Raw genomic sequence first — 23,698 nt, 5'->3', positions numbered from 1 at the left:
AATGAGATATCCCATGTAAAATGCTCTGCCCTAATACCGGGCTCATAAAAAGTATTCGGTAAGTGTTAGCCTTTATTGTAATTGTTATTATCAGAAAGTTGGTGAGAGGATCGAGCTCCTCTTTTCCTAGAAAAGTGCTCTTGTCAGCAGCCAGGCCAGGTCTCCTGGGGCAGTTCAGGAATGCTGATGCCCCAAATGCCTACAGTAGCTCTCCTGTTCTTGCAGTAAGTGACTCTGGTCTCCTGTTTCAGCTAAAGTGGCATACACGAGTGAAATGGAGTGACAGACAAGAAGGGGTGGGAAGAAAGGAAAGGCAGGAAGAAGAATAAAGGGAGAAAAAAAGCTACAAACCAGGAAACGTACTTCTAGGCATAGCTTTGGGGGGTTACTTGAAAGATCAAAGCCAGTAACTGCTTAGTTTATGTTGGACCAAGATAGGCCTCCAGCTTTTCTCCTCCAATCTCAGCTCTAACCACTTCTGCCTTTCTCTCTCCCTCCTTCTCTGCATCAGCTTCCAGCCTCCCTCCTCTCCTGTAGCAGACCCAGCTGCTATTCCTGGGGATGGGCTTGGTTGCTTGCTTGGCCCCAGGTCTGGAGCTGGCACTGCTGGGCTAAGGGCAGTCCCAGAGATCATGGTCCCAGTGAATGCTCTGGCTCCAGACAGCCAGAGAAGGGAGATCAGGAAAGTGTTTCTAATTCTTGCTATGCTAAGTCACTTCAGTAGTGTCCGACTCTGCGACCCCATAGACGGCAGCCCACCAGGCTCCCCTGTCCCTGGAATTCTCCAGGCAAGAACACTGGAGTGAGCTGCCATTTCCTTCTCCAATGCATGAAAGTGAAAAGTGAAAGTGAAGTTGCTCAGTCGTGTCTGACTCTTAGCGACCCCATGGATTGCAGCCTAACAGGCTCCTCCATCCATGGGATTTTCTAAGCAAGAGTACTGGAGTGGGGTGCCATTGCCTTCTCCGTTCTAATTCTTAGGCAGCTCCATGAAGTGACAATCAGGCAAGTCCCTATTTTCTAGGACTTACAGTCTGCCTTTGAAACAGAATCACCTCTTATGGACAGAAAGACCATGAAGGGCTAAATCACACAAAGACGAATGGAGACAGGAAAGGAGAGAGGAGTATGAACCAGTGTTATGGAAAGGAAGGTGGAGGGACTGATGAAGATGAATTGGTATTTGTTATATGCTTCATATACATCATCATCTTCAAACTTCACAACAACCTACGATGTCAGGGGTCTTACAGATTAGGAACCTGAGGTTTCTTAACCACTAAGCAATGGGACTAGGAAATAAAATCAGTTTGTCAGCCTCCAAAATCTACTCAGTTTCACAGAGATGATGAGTCTTGTTCTGGTCCTTCGGTGACTGGGAGCATAAAGTGGAAAGGAAAGAGGCAAACGGTCAATCTGGTTGGTCCAGGTTGAGAGAGGATTTTAAAATGTTTATTAATAGCAATAATCTTTTAAGTCCATTGCATGTAATGAGGAGACTGACATGAATTATCACTTTTAACCAACTATAACTCTATGAGCAAGAAAATATAATCTTCACTTTACAGGGGGATAAACTGAACAAAGTTTAAGGGATTTGGCCTGAGGTCACACAGCCAATCCATAAAGGTAAGGGATTCAAAGCCAGGAGTCTGATTCTAAATTCATCATATTACATCACTGGTCTCACTACTTAATGTTCTTCGCTATGCTGTTCCAGGTGGCACAGTGGTAAAGAATCTGCCTGCCAATGCAGCAGACACAAGACACAGGTTCAGTACCTGGGTCGAGAAGATCCCCTGGAGTAAGAAATGGCAATCCACTCGAGTATGCTTGCCTGGAAAATTTCATGAACAGAAGAGACTGGCAGGCTACAGTTCATGGTCGCAAAGAGTCAGACACAACTGAGCAACTGAACATACACACTGCTGCTGCTAAGTCGCTTCACTCGTGTCCGACTCTGTGTGACCCCTTAGATGGCAGCCCACCAGGCAAGAACACTGGAGTGGGTTGCCATTTCCTTCTCCAATGCATGAAAGTGAAAGGTGAAAGTGAAGTCGCTCAGTCGTGTCCTACTCTTAGCGACCCCATGGACTGCAGCCTACCAGGCTCCTCCATCCATGGGATTTTCCAAGCAAGAGTACTGGAGTGGGGTGCCATTGCCTTCTCCGGAGCATACACACATGCCAGGATATACTCTTCCCCTAAGGAGACGATGATGGCCCAAGAAGAAAAAATACATTATCAATACGTGATTGTATTCCAGAAGTACTGAGTCAGTAGGATCAGAGTAAAGTCTCATGAAGCCTTCAGTTCTGGTCTGGGATATCCCTAAGTGACGTATGCCCTTGAACAAGTCTCTTAACCTCTCTGAGTTTCCATGTTCCCAACATTAAAATCCTTTGAAGTCTAACATTCTGGGACAACCTTTATTTTTTGACATGCAAAGAGGCTGAAGTTCTAAATTTGCAAGCCTTCTGAGGACAGGGCTTTCGCCTCCTCAGTGAACAGCTTTCATACTTCTTGCCCAAGCCTACTAGAACCAAAGGAAAATGGGAAAGTCAGTCTATTCCAATCTGAACAAGAGGTGAAAGGTGACACTGTTTTTGCACCCTTCCCTCTTAATCATCTTAGTGTGATCTCTGCAGGCTAAGACAAAGGCCCTGACATATAACATATGGGCTTCCCAGGTGGCATTAGTGGTAAAGAAACCGCCTGCCAATGCAGGAGATGCAAGAGACATGGGTTCAATCCCTGAGTGTGGAAGATCCCCTAGAATAGGAAATGGCACCCCACTCCAGCATTCTTGTCTGGAAAATTCCATGGGTAGAGGAGCCTGGCAAGCTAGTCTAGGGGGTCACAAAGAGTCAAACACAAGACTAAGAATAAGCACAGGTGATACGGAAAATAGAGCAAGCTGGCTCATTGTTGTACCTGGTTGGGAGCTTAAAAAAAAATGAGGAGGCAAATGCTGGTACCAAAAGCCAATGTCAGCAAGGCACCTGAGGTCTACTCTGATGACTTCTTTGAAAGAAGGAAATGATCCAGTCCACCTCTCCCATTTGTTCCCACCTAGAGTCTATGGCAACCCACTCCAGTACTCTTGCCTGGAAAATCCCATGGACGGAGGAGCCTGGTGGGCTGCAGTCCATGGGGTCATGAAGAGTCTGATGCTTACTGAGCGGCTTCACTTTCACTTTTCACTTTCACGCATTGGAGAAGGAAATGGCAACCCACTCCAGTGTTCTTGCCTGGAGAATCCCAAGGACGGGGGAGCCTGGTGGGCTGCTGTCTCTGGGGTCGCACAGAGTCCGATACGAGTGAAGCGACTTAGCACCAGCACCAGAGTCTATTCAGAAGCAAGACGCCACTAGCAAACGTTAGTGCTTTTACATATTACAGCAGTAAGAAACCCATCTTTCCAACTTTCATCCAAACCATTTGTATAGCTAATTGGGCACATGTTTTTACTTCTTACCATATATGCCAGACACCCAGCTGCCAGGGGCTGAAGCAGCTATAGTGGCAAAAGCCATGCCCCTGAGGAGTCTCAAAGCAAGACCACAAGAGTCTCTTGATGCCAACTGGCAGATGTAGATGCTGAATGACCTGAGAAACAGTCGGGAAATGGGTAGTATCCATTTCTAAACTACCTCTTAGAAAGTAAACTTGCAAAAATAACAAACAAGGAGGAAAGACTGGAGGGAGTACTTTAAAATCCAAGGTCTTCTGCTTTCTGTCATTTGGAACTTACAAGATCACCTTTGGAGATTAGGTTTTACCTAGAGCTACTTGGGAGAAAAAGCTGTTCCCTCTGCCAAAGCAAATGAGGCGTGTCTGCTATCTTCATGCTTTTAAGACTTTTTGTCCTAAAATGTACTGCAAGCAGCAAGCTAAGACAGCAGTTCCAGTTAGGGATGGGTAGGAACACATGACTTTCTAAATCCACCAATCTCAAAACTACAAAAAGAAGAGGAGGATGGGGGAAAACAGGGAGGAAGGAAGGGAAGATAAATTTTTTTAAAAAGAAAATAAACCAATTGGTTATATTTCTGTAAAATAATATTAGGTCACAGGACTAAGACCAGTTAGCTTTGTACAAAATAATTTCTCCTTCTTTTTGAAGGATTCTTATGTTCCTTACCTTGCACACTTCAAATATATTGAGAATATATATGCAACTGAGGTCTGAGGACTGAGGCCACTGTGGGCTGGCCAGAACAAATACTACTTGCCAAATTCAACAAAGTCAATACATACATATTATAAAGTTTCCAAATACCAAAGAATCAAGCATTTTTGGTCTCTGGGTTCCAGAGCTGCTACATATTTAATCCCACATGACTCAAAATAACCAAAAAAGAGCTGAATTATTTTAGTGACCCACACTTGGAATATTTTTGCTGTCACTATTGATCTGGACAAGTCTGACTGTACACTCATGTGCAAAGTGGACATCATAAGGGGCATCAGATTTCTAAGCTGGTTACTCTCTGTGTTTCTGCACCAACTTTTTCATTAGCTAAATTTACTGTTTACAAACAGAGGGCCGTCTTGGGTTTATGTTCCATCAGTTCAGTTCAGTCGCTCAGTAGTGGCCCCATGGACTTTGTGGCCCCATGGACTACAGCACTCCAGACATCCCTGTCCACCACCGACACCCGGAGCTTACTCAAACTCATGTCCATCGAGTCAGTGATGCCATACAACCATCGCATCCTTTGTCATTTTCTTCTCCTCCCACCTTCAATCTTTCCCGGCATCAGGGTCTTTTCTAATGAGTCAGTTCTTCACATCAGGTGGCCAAAGTATTGGAGTTTCAGCTTCAGCATCAGTCCTTCCAATGAATATTCGGGACTGACTTCCTTTAGGATAGACAGGTTGGATCTCCTTGCAGTCCAAGAGACTCTCAAGAGTCTTCTCCAACACCACAGTTCAAAAGCATCAATTCTTCAGCTTTCCTTACAGTACAACTCTCACATCCATACACAACTACTGGAAAAACTATAGCTTTGACTAGACAGACCTTTGTTGACAAAGTAATGTTTGTCTTTTTAATATGCTGTCTAGGTTGATCATAGCTTTCCTTCCAAGGAGCAAGCATCTTTTAATTTCATGGCTGCAGTCACCATCTGCAGTGATTTTGGAGCTCAAAGAAATAAAGTCTGTCACTGTTTCCATTGTTTCCCCATCTATTTGCCATGAAATGATGGGACCGGATGCCATGATCTTAGTGTTCTGAATGTTGAGCTTTAAGCCAACTTTTTCACTCTCCTCTTTCACTTTCATCAGAGGCTCTTAGTTCTTTTTCGCTTTCTGCCATAAGGGTGGTGTCATCTGCATATCTGAGGTTATTGAAATTTCTCCTGGCAGTCTTGATTCCAGCTTGTGCTTCATCCAGCCCCGCATTTCACATGATGTACTCTGCATATAAGTTAATAAGCAGGGTGAAAATATGTAGCCTTGACATACTCCTTTCCCAATTTGGAACCAGCCTGTTGTTCCATGTCCAGTTCTAACTGTTGCTTCTTGACCTGATGTTGCTCCATGGTACCATGATAAAAATAGCCTGACCGCTATACTCTTTAACTCTGGTTTTAGCTTGCAGCTCATCCTCAGAATACAGGCCTCATTAGGTCAAACTGAAAGTAAAACCACTGGTTAGGCACCAACTGCCTGCTTCCAATTAGCATATGGTATGAGCTATCCCAGACATCTACCAGATTATTTACATTTACTAGATAATCATTCCTCAAACACCCAATCACCACATCAACTGTTCACTTTTCAGTCACCTATAGAATTCAGTAGTTACTGACGAAAAATAGTTAACTGGAGTTGAGATATGGTCTTTGTATCTAAGAAAGGCAAGAAAGGAAACTATGAAACGAGTCAAAAGATGAGAAAGGAATCCAATATAAAGATGATAAATGACTGCATGCAACTATCTTCTTAGAGGGGCACCTGAATGACCACACATGTACAGATGTAGTTTCTAAAGCCACATTTCTTCTAAACAGCTCTCATGTTCATCACATGGTAACAAATGTGATTTTTGCTAACATTTAAATGTTTGCTAATTCTTAAAAAAAAAAAATCCAAATTCATTAAGGCCACATTTATCATTTTTCCCCAGAGATCCATGATGGAAGCTGATTGCTAAAGCTTAGTAGATAAGAAAAGGAAGAGGGACAGAAAAAAGACCTGTATAATAAAAGAATATCTTTTTTCAATTACATCAGTAAGCTGGTTAGAGAAGTAAGACCACCAAGGCTTTATTTCCCACTGCAAAATTCAAAACCATTACACAGTTATTCTGTAAAGTTTAGAAAATATGGAGTACCATAAACAGAAAAAGTCCCCTAGTACCCCACCATCTGCCGCTTCCCAGGTGGCTCAGTGGTAAAGAATCCTCCTGCCAATGTAAGAGATTCTGGTTCGACCCATCTTGGGAAGATCTCCTGGAAAAAGAAATGGCAACCCACTCCAGTATTCTTGCCTGGGAAATCCCATGGACAGAGAAGCCTGGGAGGCTACAGTTCATGGGGGTCCCAAAAGAGTTGAACACAACTTACCGACACAATCCCTTCACCTAAATTAGTATTTTGGAATATATCCTTTCAGTGGTCTATATAAGCATATAGGTGGCACACATAAATAAATAAATGCATGTTCATAGTACACATATCCAACTTTTAAACAAAACTGAGTCATAATGTACATTCTATTTTGCAAACTGTTTTGAAAACACTTTTTCATATAAATCTTCCCTCATCAAATGCTTTAAAAGAGCTGAAAATTAATGGCCGTACTACCAAGACTGTGGCAGTATTACCACTGACACACCAGCTATTTCACATAACCCATAAACTATTTATTGCCTATGACTTCAATCTGTCAAACAAAAATTTGGTGCTACACTACAGAAGGGTTGCAGAAAGGTTGACTCTCTGTTAAAACATATTTAATTGCCAGATATGTCTTTCATTGACAGTTTGACAGTTTAAACTCTAATGGTGGGACATTGAGTTTGCTTCCAACAGTTCACTATTATAAACAATATTGGGATAATAAACAGAATATGCAGCTAAAATTCAGCTCCTGAGAATAAACTCCCAGAAGTGGAACAACAGATCAAAGACTATGCAAAAACATATTATAAGTGTATGTGTGTGTGTATGAAAAGTGAAAGTATTAGTCACTCAGTATCTGCCTCTTTGCAACCCCATGGACTGCAGCCCAAGTGCCTCTGTCCACGGAGTTCTCCAGGCAAGAATACTGGAGTGGGTTGCCATGCCCTTCTCCAGGGGATCTTCCTGACCCAGGGATTGAACCTGGTTCTCTGGTACTGTAGAAAGGGTCTTTATCAGCTGAGTCACCACATAAAATCAATCTGAATTCAAAAAAAGTAGTGTCAGCTTATACAATGGGACTGTACTAGGAGTGTGTATTTCTCCCAACATCACCTGGTAATATGTCAACTAATTCAATTTCTTAAAAAAAAAAACAAAACCCAACTCCTTACTTTTAAAAAGTACTTTTAGACATTATATTTTAGGAAAAATATCAAACTGCCAGAGGAGGATGGAAAACATGAGAGACCATTTACTTCATTATAAATTGCATCAAAAGATTGACAAATCCAACAATTTTAGCTCCAAGGATTTCAAGACAGTACTGTTAAATGATGGGGGTGGGGTGCAGAGCAGGGGACAGAAAGAGATTAATCATGTTTCAATAGTATCTAAATTCCAGATTTATTCTTTCAAAAGAAAATGAACCTTTCCCCATGTCCCATACACACACAAAAAGATAAAGACCATCTAATGAATAACAGTCTAAAGATAATAATAGATCTAATGAATAATAGTCCCCTTATCATAAGTTGAAACTCCAAAACTTTGGCCACCTCATGCAAAGAGTTGACTCACTGGAAAAGACCCTAATGCTGGGAAGGATTGGGGGCAGGAGGAGAAGGGGACGACAGAGGATGAGATGGCTGGATGGCATCACCGACTTGATGGACATGGGTTTGGGTGGACTCCGGGAGTTGGTGATGGACAGGGAGGCCTGGGGTGCTGCAATTCACAGGGTCGCCAAGAGTCAGACACAACTGAGCAACTGAACTGAACAGAACTATCGTAAGTTTAGCATTGGGGGTAGAAGGGCCTGACCTATATATTCAGGTTCAACCCATGCAGTTGAACCTGAGTGAATCACATGCCCAGGGAGCAAGAATTTCATTCAAATGGAACTATGGTGTACTTAAAATGGTTAATAGTCTGGATTCAGACCACAGACTTAATATATGGCCTTTTAGCTTCAGACTGGATCAAAGGCTTGCAGCAGAGACTCATCTGCTCCCCCAGCATCCAGGTTCTTCATCAGTTGGTCACTCATTTTCTTCACTAGAAAGATCCAACTCCCTCACTCTTAGTCATTCATGTTGGGTAAGTTCACATAATGAACTATGTGACTCAAGCCCACCAAAGTCTCCATATGCCCTTGGCTTTCAACAACTGGGTCAGGAATATGCAGGAGACCTAAGTCAGACAAAGTGAATCTTAGCACTAAAAGCAAGGAAGGTTGGAGCTGCTTTGGTCTTCTTATCAGGAAGAAAGAGCACCAAAGAAAATAATAATGCCTATCCAAGGGTCACTGTGAGGGTTAAACTGTCTCTTCTTATCAGATGGGTCTCAATTTAAATGTGTGTAAGACAGAAGAATAAAACCAGTGCCAAGAGACAAAATCAGTTTTTTAAAGGCATTATTTGAGTACAGAATCCAACTGTACCTAAAGTCAGATCAAAGCCTGAACCTCACAGTTGTATGAGCCAGTTAATTCTCCTTTAGCATAAGCCAGATGTCAGTTTTCCTGTCACAACAGAAACAGTCCCGACCAAGACCAACTATGTCACTCAGATCTACTTACAGAGCAAAGAAACAGAAGACCTGATACCATGGTCAGAGACCAACTTAGCAGGCCACAGTTTCAACCAAATATATCAAGAGACTTCTTAGCTGAACACTAGGACCAATGATCCCAAACTTGAGCAAATTGTAAAATCTCATGACAACTGGGTGGACCATGAGGATGCTATTTGAAAGATGATATGACTAAGAAAAAAAGAATCTTTCTTGTAATTCTTACCATCTTAAGCATCCTTCAAGCAAAAGTACCACAGAGCACTTTCAGCTGCTTTATCCTACTGTGTATGCTTCTGTCATCTTCACGTTTCCAAGGAAGAACCTCCTCCCAGCACTCAGACACCACGTGAATGACTGCAAAGTAAAAACTCCTGTAAGTCTTCCCCTATGCAATAACATGATCAATCTTCTGACTAACATAGGCTACTGGATCTAAACCACATCCTATGAAACTGAAAGACCAGACCTGACCAGAACTTTGCTACTCTCTTGGTTTCAATTACTATTACGGAAACAATTTCTCTTTGGTGTCAAGTACTAAAAAGTCTATTTAGAAAGTATTCAGGTTTTGAAGACAGTGATAGGAAATGCTCACGTTAGTGTGTCTTTATTGGAAATATATTCCCTGTAGGTTGAAACCTGAGGCCCCAGTGTTTGGACCTTTTTTTCCTTTTTTTTTGGTCAAGTTACTTATTTCACAAATGTGCACTCATATGGCATGAGACCAAAGGGTACATTAATGAGGGGAAAGATAAGCAGATAATTAAATTAAAAATATAGGGGACTGGAATGCAAAAGCAGGAAGTCAAGAGATCCCTGGAGTAACAGGCAAGTTTGTTCTTGGAGTACAAAATGAAGCAGGGCAAAGGCTAACAGAGTTTTGCTAGAGAAGGCACCAGTCATGGCAAACACCCTCTTCCAACAACACAAGAGACAATTTTACACATGGACATCACCAGATGGTCAATATCGAAATCAGATTGATTATATTTTTTGCAGCCAAAGATGGAGAAGCTCTATACACTCAGCAAAAACAAGACCGGGAGCTGACTGTGGCTCAGATCAAGAACTCCTTACTGCCAAATTCAGACTTGAAGAAAGTAGGGAAAACCACTAGGCCATTCAGGTATGACCTAAATCAAATCCCTTATGATTATACAGTGGAAGTGACAAATATATTCAAGGGATTAGATCTGACAGACATACTGCCCATAGAACTATGGACAGAAAGGTTTGTGACACTGTTCAGGAGGCAGTGATCAAGACCATCCCCTAGAAGAAATGCAAAAAGGCAAAATGGTTGTCTGAAGAGGCCTTACAAATAGCTGAGAAAAGAAGAGAAGAGAAAGGCAAAGGAGAAAAGTGAACAATGCAAAGAAATAGAGGAAAGCAACAGGATGGGAAAGACTAGAGATCTCTTCAAGAAAACCAGAGATACCAAGGGAACATTTCATGCAAAAATGGGCACAATAAAGAACAGAAATAGTATGGCCCTAACAGAAGCAGAAGATATTAAGAAGCGGTGGCAAGAATACACAGAAGAACTGTACAGAAAAGATCTTCATGACCCAGATAACCATGCTAATGTGATCACTAACCTAGAGCCAGACATCCTCGAGTGCGAAGTCAAGGGGGCCTTAGAAAGCATCACTATGAACAAAGTGAGTGGAGGTGATGGAATTCCAGTTGAGCTATTTCAAATCCTAAAAGATGATGCTGTGAAAGTGCTGCACTCAATATGCAAGCAAATTTGGGAAACTCAATCGTGACTACAGGACTGTAAAAGATCAGTATTCATTCCAATTCCAAAGAAGTACAATGCCAAAGAATGTTCACACTACTGCATGACTGCATTCATTCCATATGCTAGTAAGGTAATGCTCAAAATTCTCCAAGTGAGGCTTCAGCAGTACATGAACCAAGAATTTCCAGATGTACAAGTTGGATTTAGAAAAGGCAGAGGACCCAGAGATCGAATTTTCAAAATCTGTTGAATCATGGAAAAAGCAAGAGAATTCCAGAAAAAACATCTAATTCTGCTTCACTGACTATGCTGAAGTCCTTGACTATGGATCACAACAAACTATGGAAAATTCTTCAAGAGATGGGAATAACAGACCACCTTACCTACTTCCTGAGAAACCTGTATGCAGTCCAAGAATGGACTGGTTCCAAATTGGGAAAGGAGTACATCAAAGTTGTATATTGTCACCAGGCTTATTTAACATATATGCAGAGTACATCATGAGATGTACTTGTGCTGGATGAAGCACAAGCTGGAATCAAGATTGCCAGGATAAATATCAATAACCCCAGGTATGTAGATGACACTACCCTTATGGCAGAAAGCCAAGACAAACTGAAGAGCCTCTGATGAAAGTGAAAGAGGAGAGTGAAAAAGCTAGCTTAAAACCCAAAATTCAGAAAACTAAGATCTGGCATCTTGCCCCATCACTTCATGGCAAATAGATGGGGAAACAACAAAAACAGTGACAGACTTTATTTTCTTGGGCTCCAAAATCACTGAGAAAGGTGACTGCAGCCATAAAATTAAAAGACACTTGCTCCTTGGAAGAAAAGCTATGACAAACCTAGACAGCATACTAAAAACCACAGACATTACTTGGCTGACAAAGGTCTGTCTAGTCAAAGCTGTGGTTTTTCCAGTTGCCATGTACGGATGTGAGAGTTGGATAAAAGGCTGAGTGCCAAAGAATTAATGCTTTTGAACTGTAGTGATGGAGCTTCTTGAGAGTCCCTTGGACTACAAGGAGATCAAATCAGTCAATTCTAAAGGAAATCAGTCCTGAATATTCGTTGGAAGGAGTAATGCTGAAGCTGAAGCTCCAATACTTTGGCCACCAGATGAGAAGAGCCGACTCACTAGAAAAGACCCTGATGTTGGGAAAGACTGAAGGCAGGAGGAGAAGGGGATGACAGAGGAGGAGATGGTTGGGTGGCAACACCAACTCAATGGACATGAGTTGGAGCAAGCTCCGTGAGATGGTGAAGGACAGGCAAGTGTGGCATGCTGTAGACCATGGGGTCGCAAAGAGTTGAATAGACTGAGCAATTGAACTGAATGATCATTTTCAATGCTTTCTATTAAAACTCTGCCCTAGCACACAGGATCTTCCACCATGGCAGCGGCAGCACTGTGGGCAGGCTGGTGCTGCTACCCACAGAGATATTTTGGCAGCAGAGTCCATCTCCTGTCCAGCCACAATCTAGGGGCACTACCCCATGGTACCCACCAGCTGCCCAGCCGAGGGGAGAGCTAACCCTGTCCAAATCCTATTCCTCTGGAAACAGAAAAGGGTTTCTCTCTGGTTTGCTCAATAAAATCAAAGAGGAATTAGCCAAAAACAAAGAAATGAAAGAAAGTATAAAAAGTTCCAAAACAAGGCCAAGAACCTGGAAGAGTCAGATGTGTTCCAGGAAGCCAGGAGGAAAGACAAAACCACTGAACTGAAAACCCAGCGGACGAGCGAGGTGATCAGGAAGAAGCTAGGGGAGATCATGGGCATTGTCAAGGAGAGTCTTGACGAAGTCAGTAAAAGTGACCTTGGCAGAAATATCAAGAAGAGTGTGGAAACAGCAGCCAAGACCGCCAAGCAGTCTACCAAATTGGTGTCCAAAGGTGGGGAGAAGCTCAGCTGGACCACTGCCTTCAAAGCCCTCTCCCAGGACGTGGAGTCTGTCAAGGAGATCGACGAGAGCATCCTGGGACAGACCGGGCCCTACCGGTGGCCTGAGCGGCCCTGGAAAAGGAAGGAGTTCGACGGAGAGAAATTCAAGGAAGAGAAAATGTTTGAGGGCAACGAGGAGGCGCTGCGGGTCGTGCTACACAAGGACTCCAAGTGTTACCAGCAGTAGAAGGACTTCAGGGACAAAAATGTGGTGTTCAATCGGTTCTTCAAGATGAAAATGAAATATGACGAGAGTGACGACGCCTTCATCCGGGCGTCCAGTATACTGACAGACAAGATCACAGGCTTGCTGGGAGGCCTGTTCTCGAAGATGGAGATGTCAGAGGTGCTCAGAGATCCTGCGTGTAGACCCCACCATCAATAAGGACTGCTTCCTGTAGCAGTGTAAGAACAACATCATCCCCAACGTTCTGGAAGCCATGATTTCCCAGGAGCTTGACATTCTCAAAGACTGGTGCTATGAAGCTATCTACAGCCAACTGGCCAACCTGATCCAGCAGGCCAAGGGTCTGGCCCTCCAGTTGCACTCCTGTATCGTGGACACTGACAACATTGATATGGCCATGGGCACGATGATGGAGCAGGGGCCTGTGCTGATCATCCCCTTCCAGGCCCAGATGGTGATGCTGATCAAGAACTCCAAAGGCAAGGTGGTCGAGGACGACCTGGAGACGGTACTGCAAATGCTGTACGTGTGGACGCTCTGCCAAGACAAGGACAAGCTAAACCCCTATGTGGCCGGGCAGCTCCTGGACATTTCCACCTCCAGCATAAAGCAGGTCCTCTGAGCACGGTAGCCATGCCCGGGCCCTCCGGGACTGACGCTCACTGAGGACACGTGGGGGACTGGCGTCTACCTGCAGCAGCAAGACTTCTGTCAGCTCTGCCCTCACTCTGCCAGGCCGGCTGCAACACCAGATGGATGGGGTGGGAGGGTAGGGGCTGCATCAGCCCCTGACCCAGTGGCAGGTTGCTGGCCAGAAGGCTCCAGACCAGGCACTCCTTCCCAGGACCGAGCAGTGGGGCCTGGGCCCGCTGGCCACATCAGCGATGCCATTTTATCTCGTTCTTTTTAAACAATAGTGCCCTTGTTATCCTGTATAGAAGCAGAGATTTGTAAATAATAAATCACCAAAGTGAAACAAACAAACAAACAAACAAAAAAACGACTCTGCCCTAGCAAGTAGGCCTTACTTTCCAAAACAATATGAAAAACATCCTAAAAGAAAGCAGTGGTGCACAGGCTGTTTTTGTCATCACCTTTGAAAAGTTGAAGATAGCTTTGGATTCCAGAATAAAATGTACATACATACACACACTCATACTCAAATTTTCCAACCCAGGACTGGGGGGGGGTCCATGAAATTACAACTTTTCTGAATTGCCTGAGGGTTTTACCTGCACTGCAACCACCTCCATTTCTTTTACTCAAAACCAACTGCATATAGTTCAACTCCTACAGCTGCCCTTCTGGGAAGGACATGCTATGCTTTGGATGCAGAATGATAGGGTCTGTACAGCCCAGCTCTATTCACTTTCCACACATACTTAGTCACCCTGCATCTCTGTTTTCTCACCTGAAAATTGGGACAAAGGGTCACTGTGAAGAATAAATGGCCCCTTCCTATCAGAGGATTTCAGTTCAAATGCTGAGATGTATTCCTTGTCCAACCAATCTAAAGTACCATCGCCCTCTGATCCAGCACACTACTTTATTTCTTTAGCACATACCACTCTCTGAAATTCTTGTTAACTTATTTATTGTCCACTCCCCCTACCAGAAAGCAATTTCCATGAGAGTGGAAATTATTTTATTCAGCATTTTGTCCTGGGCACCTAAGCTTTATCATGTAAGTGTTTTGATATATCTATTGAATAATACTCTCTGATATTTATTGAGTACTCTGTACAAGGTACTAGTCTATGCACTTAAATGTATTAACTCACAATTAAATAAATGATAAGTACGACATGCTTAGCACTGTCCGTAGCACAGTTAGTTCTCAATAGATGATAGCTATTTGTACCAATTCTATATTGTTATCAAATACTCAACAGTCAAGGAACCTAAGCCCTAAGGATGTAGAGTAGGCCTTAATTTCACCACTCAAGAGCTGGTTCCTAAGATCCAATCCCTGGACACCCTGCCTCTCAACACCCCACTACCCTCAAAGAGAAAACAGGAAATTGTCTCATTGTTTCAAATTATTCCCTACCTCATCAGTTAACCAGATAATGTGATACAAACACAGCTTCTCAGTCAGCAGTATATAGTCCCATCTCTCCTTATTCTACAAGTTAATTTTCACCTCAAACACAGCAAAAGCCAAAATTTGAAGCTGAAATTGGGAGATGTTCACCCTGTAGTACCTCTTTTTGACCTGCAACTTAGTCCCCTGGAAAAAATCCACATAATAATGGAAATCAGTCCTGCCTGTCCTTCAAGCAAGGGTGAAAGTCCAGACAGTTTATTCAAGCCATAGCCGTGCAGCACTGTACGAAGCTCCAAGGGTTCTCCAAGCAATGAAAAACCTCCTGGTGCTGGTCCAAACTGCTTCTTCTCTATCACAACAAACAAAGGAATGACTTTTAGGTGTCTAGAGATGTAAGGGCAAAAGCCAGCAGCTTGTTTGCATGCTATTATATAGTGAACATGAAGAACTCACTTTAAGTTTTACACTACTTAAGATATTTTTTTCCACTGTAGTATTTTTAAAAATTTGCCTGATGACAGATTGGCTTTTAATTCTGAGGGATGAAGCACATTTCCTGTAAAGAGGATAAGGGATGTGGACCATCAAGGCTCTGCATCTCTTTAGAACCACTGGAGACAATAGACTATGTTTCACATAACTGCCAAGAAAAGGCCAAAACCTAAAGTACTAATCAGGGCCTTCACAGCCAGATGTACTTGCCAAGAAAGCAAAGGGCAGCTTCCACCTCTGCTGGCTGGCAGACCAGCCCACACATTCTGCTTAGCCATGTGAAACAGTCAGCTCTTGCTCTTCCCACCCCTAGGCCTAGTATTTGGGGTAGCGACACCAGTGACTTTTCTAGGAGAGTATTTTCTAAAAATAGAACTTCCACCTTTAGGTTTAAAACTGAAAAGAAAAAAATCCAGAATTAGAAGTCTGTTTTAACACAATACATTGAAAATTGTAAGTTTAAAGGCTGGTAGTTGGGGACAGGGATCACAGTACCACATGACTTCTCAGCAAGTCATAAAAAAGAGTACAGGTTGTTTAACAGCAGGCATCTCCAGTAATAGAGTTAAGAAGTCCAAGTGCCAGACGGAGGAAAACTAAACTGACACTCCTCCTGCATTTGTTTCAGCAGTGACGGGACTGACACAAATGAACCGCAGCAGCAATTTACAAGACAGAGTCATTAGTAAACCTTTTCTGGTGGCTAGTTGAAGAAGAAATGTTTGAAACCCTGAATTGACTCATTTTTCAGAAGTTAAATCAGTTTAATGGGGGGGGGGACAAAACCCTCTAAATGACAATAAATCACTAATTGAAACATTACAGGATTCCTAACAGCCATTCTTGATTAGCATACCTTTGTGTCAAAAGCAAAAACCAAGTGCCAGCATTTAACAGCAAGTTGCTGTTAAATCAATCTGGTGGAACTAGATGAGAACAACAAAAATTAATCTTCAGGCCTAGATGGATACTGTCTGGATAATAAGATGATAAAGACCTCCTCAAAGGGCTTCTGGGTACCATAAATTATATAACAAATCTACTTCTGCCAGGCAGCCAGGATTAACTCCTATTCACTCAGCATGGGCTAATCAAAATGGAAGCATTATTATCCACCACTGCTCTGAAAAAGACACAGCAGGTTGCTCACTGCACATCAGTTTGCTGACATCACTACTCATTGTAAGAGAAGTCACTTAAATACTTTGCTAAACTTAAATACAAGTTTCGTACTTGTTTCTTACAGGTCAAAAAGAGAAAAAACAGAAAAAGAAAATATTTCATTAACTCCTTCCTCAGTAAGTTCTTCTGACTGAATATTTTTTATTGTCTATGATGACCCCCTATTATAATAAATAATTATTTCTACTATGCATTCAAGGCTTGAATGCATTCTGCATTTTACCCCTATGGAACATATATATTCATGGCTCTCAGGAGCTGGCAAAAAATGACAAGTACAGAAAAGATGTTACTGTTTTAGTGACTACATCTTAGATTACAGTTCCAAGAAGGCAGGAAGTGTATATGGTAAAATGAAAAGGGCTAACTGGCATCTAACAAACACTTTCTAAATTCAAATCCATGTTCTACTCTTTCTCAAAGTTAAGGATAATGTTTTTCAAGCCTACTTTTTGAAAATATGGACTTCCCTGGTGGTACAGTGGATGGACACCTGCCTGCCAATGCAGGGGACATGCGTCTGATCCTTGATATTGGTAGATTCCACATGCTGTGGAGCAACTAAAGCCTGTTGCACCACAACCACTGAGCCAGTACGCACAACAACTGGCGCCCACACTCTTTAAGGCTCGAGAGTCACAGCTATTGAGTTCGTGTGCTGCAATTACTATAGCCCAGGCACCTAGGAGCTTCACAAGAGAAGCCACTGCAATGAGAAGTCAGCGCACTGCAACAGAGAGCAGCCCCCACTCGCCCCAACTAGAGAAAGCCTGTGCACAGCAACGAAGACCCAGGGCAACCAAAAATAAGTAAACACATTAACGCAGTTTAAACTGCCTCTTTCAAAAAAGTACAGTAGAATACAGTCATTTTTTTGTTTAGTATATTTAAGTCTTTCAGTCACTGTAAAATGAGAGCTTTAACTAAATCAGTGTTTTTCCAACTTCAACTTCAACAATCTGTGAGAAACAAGTTATATCCTGACCAAATGCATATATATACATACACACACATACAACTTATGAAGCAATATTTACTCACTTCGATGATGAACTCTAATTTACGCTGCTTCTTTTTTTAACTTGGTTTTTAATTGTTGGTTATAATCCACTAAGTAAATAATAACAGGTGGCTCAGTGGTAAAGAATCCCTCTGCCAATGCAGGAGATTCAGGAGACTCAGGTTTGACTCCCGTGTTGGGATAATCCCCTGGAGAAGGAAATGGCACTCCACTCCAGTATTGCCTGGGAAATTCCATGGACAGAGGGGCCTGGCAGGCTACAGTCCATGGGGTTGCAAAAGAGTCGGACATGACAGGACACCCACCTACAGCACATAATAAGAAAAATTCAAGATCAAACTTAAAGATTCCCTCCAATATCTTTATTGTGCCAGACACAATGCTAGGCATTTTAGAGTTGTGACAGCAGTTAATCCCTAAAGCTGCGCTATGAGGCTGGTACTTTTTTTAACTGAAAAATTAAAAAATATTGTATTAATTCATTTAAAACATCACTGCTATATTTAAAATAGATAACCAACAAGGACCTACAACAAGCACCCCCAGAGAATTCTGCTCAATACTCTGTAATAACTAAATGGGAAAAGAATTTGAAAAAGAATAGATACCTGTGTTTGGATAATCACTTTGCTATATATCTGAAACTAACATAACACTGTTAATATAAGATAAAAATTTCAAAAATAAAAATAAAGACACATAATGTGTTATCATATATGAATGCATTTTAAGCAAGGTTATCGAAGTATGTATAGTACAAAGAACAAAAATATTGAAGAATTAGGGAAAGGGGAAGTCTAAGAAAATAATGCTGCTGCTGTTAAGTCGTTTCAGTCGTGTCCGACTCTGTGTGACCCCATAGATGGCAGCCCACCAGGCTCCGCCATCCCTGGGATTCTCCAGGCAAGAACACTGGAGTGGGTTGCCATTTCCTTCTCCAATGCATGAAAGTGAAAAGTGAAAGTGAAGTTGCTCAGTCATGTCCGACTCTTAGCGACCCCACGGACTGCAGCCCACCAGGCTCCTCCGTCCATGGGATTTTCCAGGCAAGAGTACTGGAGTGGGGTGCCATTGCCTTCTCCTAATAGCTTCTAAAAAATAAATTATCAATAATAAATCATTATATGTTAACATAAATGACAATTTTATGAAAAATAACTGTATTTCCAAAAACTTAATAAGAACAACAACATTGTTTTACATTTTCGCAAATGTCTCTAAGGTCTGGCTTAGAAGACAGCTAATTTCCCATATGTGCTTCTCATTCAATCTTTTGTGATATAACACACCATGTAGACTCTATAAAACTCCTGAGAGAATGAAAGTATAAAGGACAAATGATGTTAGTACTACTAAGAAGAGAATCTGGTTTTTCAGATACTATGAAAAGTGTCTTGGGGATCCTCTAAAAGAGTCTCTGGGAGTGAGGCTGGTACTCTTGATGTTCCTATTTTACAAATAAGGGAATACACTCAGAAATAAAGCACCTCACTTACGACCCTACACTGTAGCACAGACAGAGAAGCTCATCCAACATTTCACCAGTTCCCCCAGCTTCCCAGCCTCTTCAGTTAGATGAGGAAATGTGTCCATTTCTGGCCAAACAGGTATAGGCAGAAATGACACAATGAGCTGTAGGCAGATGTGATACTTACATTTCCAAGCCCAAGCCTAAAGGTGCACAAGACATCTCAGCCATCTCTTCCCTTGCCATGGTGACCAAGACAATACAGATGGTACAACACATGATGTTGGAACCCACATCAGCTTGGGTCTCTGAGCAACTTCTGGAGCTGAGCACCTTTTAGCCTAAAACCCACGTGGGATATGCAAGCAAAGAACTTTTCAACAGATTATGACAAACTTTGTTAAGCTCTAACTCCTGAATATCTACCATTCCCTCAGTAATTTTACAGTTCAGGCCTCTGCCATCTTTACTGCAGTATTCTCTCAGTACCTGCTTCTGGGATTGCTCCCTTCAATCTCTCTTCCAAACTGCCACTGGAGTGATCTTTTCAACACACACATAGCCCATGTGAATATGCCATGCCTCTACTCAAAATTATTTAATAGCTCCCCTTCACCTACAAATACAACTTTAATAAGGTATACAAGGTTTTTTTTTTAACTTTAGCCTCAATTACTGCCTTTCTCCTGTTCACTCCACATCCCTCGGGCATACTGAAACGTCTGCCGCTTCCCAAGATGCCATGGCCTCTTAACCCACTGTAGTTTTACACATACTGTTACTTGTGTTTGGAATGCCTCCTCCTTCTCTAGTCTTGGTATTTCAATCCCAGCTCAGATTTTACTTCTTATAGGAATCCTCTCCTGACTCCTTCAAGGTGACCTAGAGCCTCTCTGTCTCTTCACACCTTCACTTGTTTTTATATCCGTTTTCTTACCATAAAGCTTTTAAAAACAAGGTCCACAAAAGACACTCAAATTTACTAGATGAAAATCTGGTAGCATATAAACACATTTATTTTCCCTGAAGCACTATGCACCCCATTCTAGAGTTGATCCTTAAGAAAAATTCAGACTACACATACTTCACTTTAAATATAACAGTGAAAGAATCAAGTCTGGAGGCCAAGACTTAACAAGACTAGTTTTCAGCTTCACAAGTTCTCTATGAAAGACCCACATTCCATCTGGGAAAGCTGCTTCCCTGCTCATGTATGTCTAAGTTGAAAACCACATAGACTGGCTTTTCTTTGAAAACAGTTTGTATCTGTTTGGAAATCTTGAGTAAAAACAACCTTCAAGTATGTTTTTAAAGGTTTTGTCCTGTTTAACCACTATTATAATCTTTTGCTTAAGCTTCCTGAGTCAAAGGTACTAATGCTGGAGACATTCAGAACTTGGTTGTGAGTGAATCAATTTAAACACTGTACGCAAATAGTAGAGTTTCAAATCAGAAAAAGCAGGAGCTTAGAGGCCAAACTGCCCAGAGGGAAAGAAAAACTCTGCTTCCAACTGGGGAAAAGGCAACTGTAAAAGATTTTTACCTGTTACTTAACTTTTTATTATCTCTTTCTGCTGGGCCACGGAATGGTTGTGAGCTGGAAACTTAGAAAAGCAAATGCTCTAATAAATTAAGCAAGTCTGGTTCTCTAAAAGGAAGGTTTAAAGTCAAGAGTTAGAAAGTCTCTGAGTACACCTTTTTTTTTTTTCACTTTAACTTACCATTAAAGTTCAAGTTTCAGCATCCTAAAAGGCTTTATTTTAGAAGTGAAAAGGCTCCCAATGAATTAAAGGTTAGCCTACCAAGAGAAAACCAAAGTGGCGCTGGAAACGTGTAAGAATGGCCTGAAAAGGTTTTGAACTCTACTACTATGTTTGCACATCTTTCATTCTGACTCAGTATTAAATTTATCTTTTTAAATGTGTGGTCCTAAAAAAAATAAATAAATAAATTGTGGTCCTGAGTACTTATACTCCATAGATGGAGGTTATACTATCATGGAGATAACTATTTCTATGATTGGGAAAGAAGCATTTTTTTATGTGCCTAAGCTTCCCTGGTGGCTCAGACGGTAAAGCGTCTGTGGGCAACGCAGGAGACCCGGGTTTGATTCCTGGGTCAGAAGATCCCCTGGAGAAGGAAATGGCAATCCACTCCAGCACTCTTGCCTGGAAAATCCCATCGGACAAGACTGAGTGACTTCACTTTCACTTTTCATTTTTAAAAGCCCAACTATTCAGCTGCCCACAAGAGATCTGAACCAAGACCGACTGATCCAATGGCAATTTCCTAAGAAGAGAAGGTGTTAAACAACCTCACTCTAGGTTTGCAAATTCTAGTCCATAGACCAAGGATAAAAGTCACAATCCTTACATATCCCCTTTCAGAATTTCTCCAGACTCATCAGCAATTATCTGTAAATAATGACTAGCCTTTGCACCTAGGGAAATAGTTGTTATTCAGTTGCTAAGTCGTGACCCCATGGACGGTGGCATGCCAGGAGTTCACTATCTCCCAGGGTTTGCTCAAATTCACGTTCATTGAGTTGGTGATGCCATCCAACCATCTCATCCCTCTACCACCCCTTTCTCCTCTGTCTTCAATCTTTTCCAGCATCAGGCTCTTTTCCAACAAGTCAGCTCTCTGCATCAGATGGCCAAAAAGTACTGGAGCTTCAGCTTCAGCATCATTCCTTACAAAGAATATTCAGGGTTAATTTCCTTTACAATTGACTGGTTTCATCTCCTTCCAGTCCAAGGGACTCTTAGGAACCTTCTCTCCAGCACAATTCCAAAGAATCAATTCTTCAGTGCTCAAGTCTTCTTTATGATTCAACTGTCACATACATACATGACTGTTGGAAAAATCATAAATCTGACTATACGGACCTTTGTCAGCAAAGTAATGTCTCTGATTTTTAATATACTATCTAGGTTTGTCACAGCTTTTCTTCCAAGGCGCAAGCGTCTTTTAATGTCATGGCTGCAGTCACCGTCCACAGTGATTTTGGAGCCCAAGGAAAGAAAATTTGCCAATGCTTCTACTTTTTCCCCTTCTATTTGCTACGAAGCGATGGAACTGGATATCATGATCTTAGTTTTCTGAATGGTGAGTTTTAAGTCAGCTTTTTGACTCTCCTTTTTCACCTTCATCAATAGGTTCTTTGTGAAAGTCGCTCAGTCATATCCGACTCTTTGTGACCCCACAGACTATACAGTTCATGGTATTCTCCAGGTAAGAATACTGGAGTGGGTAGCCTTTCCCTTCTCCAGGGGATCTTCCCAACCCAGGGATCAAACCCAGGTCTCCTGCATTGCAGGCGAATTCTTTACCAGCTGAGCCACAAGGGAAGCCCAAGAGGCTCTTTAATTTCTGCCATTAGAATGGTATCATCTGCATATCTCAAGTGATTGATATTTCTCCCAGCAATCTTAATTCCAGTTTGTGCTTCATGCAGCATGGCATTTCACATGATGTACTTCACATATAAGTTAAATAAGCAAAATGACAATACACAGCCTTGTCGCACTCCTTTCCAAATCTGCAAACAGTCAGTTGTTTCATGTTCAGTTCTAACTGTTGCTTCATACAGGTTTCTCAGGAGACAGGAAAGGAGCAAGATACTGTAGTGAGCTGCCATTTCCTTCTCCAGAGGATCTTCCCAACCCAGGGATAGATTCTACACCTCCTGCATTGCAGGTGGATTCTTTGCCACTGAGCCATCAGGGAAGCCCTAAGGGAAACAGACTGTCAAAAACCTGACACCTACCCTGAGTAAGGTGGGTCTTGTAAATGTGTGCAAAGGATGAGTATTGTGCAAGTCATGAAACAGACTTTAGTAAGAAAAGAGATTTTTTTAATCCTGCAAAATAGTCTTGAATACAGATTTTTCCAATATGCTAAGTAATACAATTTACTACTTCTTCTTGGGAGACAAGATAGTATGGATAACAAAACCAAAATTTACAAAGTTTGAGAGCTTGTGGCTTGGAACATTAGATGCCACCTAGATTGGGGAACATCTGAGAGTTTCTCATTATGAAATCATGTGAAAACTTTGTATTAAACCAATGACAGAGAAAAAATGAAGGAAGAAAAGAATCTTAAGTTACAGCACTGTCACCATTTTGTTCTATTTTAACCTAATCTTGACTAGATAACTAAAAGATCCTAAAGGATGATGCTGTGAAAGTGCTGCATTCAATATGCCAGCAAATTTGGAAAACTGAGCAGTGGCCACAGGACTGGAAAAGGTCAGTTTTCATTCCAACCCCAAAGAAAGGCAATGCCAAAGAATGTTCAAACTACCACACAATTGCACTCATCTCACATGCTAGTAAAGTAATGCTCAAAACTCTCCAAGCCAGGCTTCAATGGTACATGAACTGAGAACCTCCAGAGGTACAAGCTAGATTTAGAAAAGGCAGAGGAACCAGAGATCAAATTGCCAACATCCACTGGATCACAGAAAAAGCATGTGAGTTCCAGAAAAACATCTACCTCTGCTTCACTGACTATACCAAAGCCTTTGACTGTGTGGATCACGACAAACTGTGGAAAATTCTTCAAGAGATGGGACTACCAGACCACCTTACCTGCCTCCTGAGAAATCTGTATGCAGGTCAGGAAGCAACAGTTAGAACCGGACATGGAGCAACAGACTGGTTCCAAATTGGGAAAGGAGT

At 42.0% G+C, this 23,698-nt stretch overlaps 1 protein-coding gene and 1 pseudogene across 11 annotated transcripts in view; one reads left to right on the top strand and one right to left on the bottom strand.

Moving 5' to 3' along the window:
• The window catches only part of DCUN1D3 (defective in cullin neddylation 1 domain containing 3), a 59,860-nt gene that overhangs the window by 22,276 nt on the left and 13,886 nt on the right, over positions 1–23,698 (bottom strand). For 5 of the 11 annotated variants that reach the window (XM_070362925.1, XM_070362927.1, XM_070362928.1 and 2 more), the window contains one exon: positions 9,151–9,281. The exons of the other annotated variants lie outside the window; for them this stretch is intronic. The gene's annotated coding sequence lies outside the window, so the exon portion shown is untranslated. The remainder of the gene's footprint in view (positions 1–9,150; positions 9,282–23,698) is intronic. 11 annotated transcript variants of the gene reach the window in all.
• LOC102269161 (mitochondrial import inner membrane translocase subunit TIM44 pseudogene) lies at positions 12,068–13,681 on the top strand (annotated as a pseudogene).

Source organism: Bos mutus, chromosome 25 (genome assembly GCF_027580195.1).
Source record: "Bos mutus isolate GX-2022 chromosome 25, NWIPB_WYAK_1.1, whole genome shotgun sequence".
Taxonomy (NCBI): domain Eukaryota; kingdom Metazoa; phylum Chordata; class Mammalia; order Artiodactyla; family Bovidae; genus Bos; species Bos mutus.
Note: the sequence above shows the minus strand (reverse complement) of the source record. Positions and strands in the feature narration are given on the sequence as shown.